Source organism: Salvelinus sp. IW2-2015, unplaced genomic scaffold, assembly GCF_002910315.2.
Source record: "Salvelinus sp. IW2-2015 unplaced genomic scaffold, ASM291031v2 Un_scaffold4274, whole genome shotgun sequence".
Lineage (NCBI taxonomy): Eukaryota > Metazoa > Chordata > Actinopteri > Salmoniformes > Salmonidae > Salvelinus > Salvelinus sp. IW2-2015.
The window spans coordinates 30,277-34,712 of record NW_019945545.1 but is presented as its reverse complement, the minus strand read 5'-3'; the positions used below and the strand labels follow the sequence as shown (position 1 = coordinate 34,712).

At 45.3% G+C, this 4,436-nt stretch overlaps 1 long non-coding RNA gene across 4 annotated transcripts; it reads right to left on the bottom strand.

The window, feature by feature from the left end:
• Positions 1 to 1,923: 1,923 nt before the first annotated feature.
• Positions 1,924 to 4,012, bottom strand: LOC139026272 (uncharacterized). Of its 4 annotated transcripts, none has more exons than XR_011478030.1 (4): positions 3,866 to 4,012; positions 3,712 to 3,743; positions 2,202 to 3,231; positions 1,924 to 2,168 (listed from the first exon to the last, which is right to left on the bottom strand). It is a non-coding gene; the product is annotated as an uncharacterized lncRNA (long non-coding RNA). The 4 variants fall into 4 exon arrangements; XR_011478031.1 differs by having other exon boundaries at positions 1,924 to 2,161; XR_011478032.1 differs by having other exon boundaries at positions 1,924 to 2,125.
• Between the last annotated feature and the right edge of the window lie 424 nt (positions 4,013 to 4,436).

Here is a 4,436-nt window from a genome sequence, read left to right as displayed (position 1 = left end):
CATAATGACTATAGCAGACAGTATATACATTATGGATGAGTCAATGTAGCGAGGAAATTGCTAAAACCATTATATTAAGTGGCCGATTGTTTAAAAGGGCCTAGTGATATATTTTACATAACATTTCCATAAATTCCCATTATTAAAGTGCTGGCAGTTGAAGTCAGCTAAAGTGTTTGGACAGGCCACTAAATGTATAGTGCGTGAGGCTGCTTAACAGAATCTATGACGCCTTGCAGATAAGAAGCTGTTTTTCCAGTGCTCTCGGTCCACTCTTTGTGCACCACGTAACTGACCTCCGCTTCCTCTTCTGGATGATAGCGGGCCCCGTGAAGCAGTGCCAGTGGCTGCGGAGTCGGTTGTGTCAACTTTGATGATCTTTATGGCCTTCCTCTGACATATCGGTGCTGTACGGTGCTCCTGGAGGGCAAGGTTCAGGTTGACCCGGTGATGCGCTTGGGTGACAGACTCACCACACCTCTGGAAGAGCCTCACGGTTTGGTGGCGAGCAGTTGACGTACAGGCGTAGATACAAGCCATGCGAAGAGTGCTCTCGATTGTGCATTGCTGTAGAAGTTTGGTGAGGCTTTTGGTGACAAAGGGCCGAATTTCTTAGCATCGTGAGGTTGAAGGAAGGCCTGCTTGTGGGCCTTCTTCCACGCAGTCTGTGTGGGTGGACCAATTCAGTTTGTCCGTGATGTGCTACACCGCAGGGAACGATAAACTTACTACCCTCTCCACTACTTCGCGATACGATGTGGACTTGGGGAGTGCTCCTCGCTGCTGTTTCCTGAAGTGCCACAATCATCGTCCTTGTTTTGATGTGACGTTGAGTGTGAGAGTTATTGTTCTGAGACACCTACACTCCGAGGGGCCCTCATCTCCATCCTACGTAGGCCGGTCTCGTTTGGGTGGTAATCAAAGACACCTACCACTGTCAGCACTGTCGTCCCACAAACATTTGCAAGGACGTGCAGTTGTAGGCGTGCATAGGCCACGCAGTCGTGGTGCACAGGAAGTCAGGAGAGGGTTCAGAAACACCACCCTATGGCGGCCCCAGTGTTGAGGATCAGCGGGGTGTAGATGTATTTTCCTACCCCTCAACCACCTGGGGCGGGAGGCCCGTCAGGAAGCCAGTACCCAGTTGCACAACGGCCCGACGTTCGAGACCCAGGGTCTCAAGCTTGTGACTGACGAGTTTGGAGGCCGTACTATTAGGTTTAAATGCTGAGCTGTAGTCCATGAACAGCCCATTCTCACAATAGGTATTCCTCTTGTCCAGACTGGCTTAGGCAAGTTAGTGCAGTTGTGGTTTGAGCAATTAGCAGTCGTACTGTGACCTATCCTGCGAGTCGGTAAGCAAATTGGAGTGGGTCTAGCCGGTGTCACTGTAGGGTGAGGATGATATGGTCCATGACTAGCTCTCTCAACAGCACTTTCACTGAATGACGGAACGTGGAGTGCTAATGGAGTAGTTGCTTTAAAGCTTCAGTTACTTAGCTTTCTTACTCCGGGTACTGCATCTTGCCATCTTTATGTAATACATGTATCACTAGCCACTTTAAACTATGCCACTTTGTTTACACACCCCACATTACTCATCTCATATGTATATACTGTACTCTATACCATCTACTGCATCTTGCCTATGCCGTTCTGTACCATCACTCATTCATATATCTTTATGTACATATTTTTTTATCCCTTTACACTTGTGTGTATAAGGTAGTAGTTGTGGAATTGTTAGGTTAGATTACTCGTTGGTTATTACTGCATTGTCGGAACTAGAAGCACAAGCATTTCACTATACTCGCATTAACATCTGCTAACCATGTGTATGTGACAAATTTGATTTGATTTGATTTTGGTTTGTCTCCTAACCATGTATCACAAAACCAGAAAGAAAAGATGTGCAGGTGCAGGTGTGATTACAAGATGAAAGTCATCCAGACAGAAAGCTTTATTTCCCTTGAAGGGGATTTGTGAGGAAAATAATCAGACAACAATTCATGTCTTTATGGAAAATAACAAAAAACAGTCATTTGAGCGAGACAAGTCCCCGTACCTCAGAAAGTCTCCTGTACTGTACTGTACCTAACTCCTAACCCCTAACACCTAACCCTAACTCCTAACCCTAACACCTAACCCCTAACACCTAACCCTAACCCCTAACCCCTAACCCCTAACCCCTAACCCCTAACCCTAACACCTAACACCTAACTCCTAACCCCTAACTCCTAACCCCTAACCCTAACCCCTAACTCCTAACCCCTACCTCCTAATTCCTAACCCCTAACTCCTAACCCCTAACTGTTAAGAGAATTATGTTCTCAATGATCATAAACTGAACTTTAACTACTCAGTCTGCAACCCAGAATGTATAAGATACTGGTTGAAATGAAAACAGACAGAGGCCCAGTCTACAATAGTCAAATGTTTATAAGATACTGGTTGAAATGAAAACAGACAGAGGCCCAGCTATGATAGTCACATGTTTATAAGATACTGGTTGAAATGAAAACAGACAGAGGCCCAGCCTACAATAGTCATATGTTTATTCACGAGAGCGCTCTGAAGTCCACAATACAAAGACATCCATTTTATAGCGCCGCACATACTTCCACACGAACAGTAGATATCATACGCACATACATACACACGAACAGTAGGTGAGTTCTCACCACTGTTTATCACTACCAAGCTGGCAGTTCCATTTCCCCGAGATTAGGGAAACCTTGAGAAATCCTCCCTGTCCTCCTAATACATACTGTATCACTACCCACATCTCTCAGAGGCCTAGCTGACCTGAGACCTTGAGAAGTACTTCCTGTCCTCCTAAGTTCTCACTTCCTGCCCGGTAGGTCCAAACACAGTCTAACTGTTCTCTGTATCTTTCTTCGCCCCCCCCACCCCCATACAAGTTCAAATCCTGAGCTACGCCTTGCTCAGGCAGTCTGTGTTTTTCCACTATACATTGTTTTAACCTAATTCTGACTAAAACTACACACCTCATCAGAATATAATTTTATGATTCTAATCAATTTCATACAATTATATCGTTTCAGGGTGGAATATTCTAATCATTAATTTAAACATATAAATTCCATTTTCACTAACCCTAACTCCTAACTCCTAACCCTAACTCCTAACTCCTAACTCTAACCCTAACTCCTAACCCCTAACACCCAACTCCTAACCCTAACTCCTAACCCCTAACCACAGACGAGAGATCTGTATCACTACCCACATCTCTCAGAGGCCTAGCTGACCTGAGACTTGAGAAGTACTTCCTGTCCTCTAAGTTCTCACTTCCTGCCCGGTAGGTCCAACACAGTCTAACTGTTTCTCTGTATCTTTCTTCGCCCCCCACCCCATAACAAGTTCAAATCCTGAGCTACGCCTTGCTCAGGCAGTCTGGTGTTTTTCCACTATACATTGTTTAACCTAATTCTGACTAAAACTTAACCCTCATCAGAATATAATTTTATGAATTCTAATCAATTTCATACAATATATCGTTTTCAGGGTGGAATATTCTAATCATTAATTTAAACAAATATAAATTCCATTTTCACTAACCTCTCAACTCCTACTCCTAACCCTAACTCCGTAACTCTACCTAACTCCTAACCCTAATCCTACACCCTAACCGAAACTCCTAACCCTAAACTCCTAACACTCCTAACACTAACTCCTAATCCTAACCCTAACTCCTAACACCTAACTCCTAACCCTAAACCCAACTAACCTAACCAACTCCTAACTCCTAACCCTAACTCCTAAACTTAACCCTAACCTAACACCCACTCCTACCCTAACTCCTAACTCCTAACTCTAACTCCTAAACCTACCCTAACCCTAACACTAAACCTACCCTAACCCTGAGCTTAAAATAGCCGTTGTCCTCGTGGGAGATGTTAATTTGGGGACTTTTCATTTCAGGTCACCATGAGGAAAGAACAACAAGACCACACACACAAACAGAAACATTCCCCCCCTCCCTCCCTCTCCTCTCCCCCTCTCTCCTCCTCCCCCTCTCTCCATCTCTCAGTGTTTAAACAGTGATGGTCTTCACCTAGGTAAAGAAGTGATAGCTATCCTCCCTCTCTCCCCCCTCTCTCCCTCTCTCTCTCTCCCCCCCTCCCCTCCCTCCCTCTCTCCATCTCTCAGTGTTTTAACAGTGATGGTCCTTCACCTCGGTAAAGAAGTGATAGCTATCCTCCCTCTTCGCCTCTCCTCTCCCCCCCCTCTCCTTCCTCCCTCCCCATCTCTCAGTGTTTAAACAGTGATGGTCTTCACCTCGGTAAAGAAGTGATAGCTATCTCCTCTCGCCTCGCTCTCTCCCTCCCCCTCTCTCCCTCTCCTCCATCTTTCTCAGTGGTTTAACAGTGATGGTCTTCACCTCGGTAAAGAAGTTGATAGCTATCCCTTCCTCT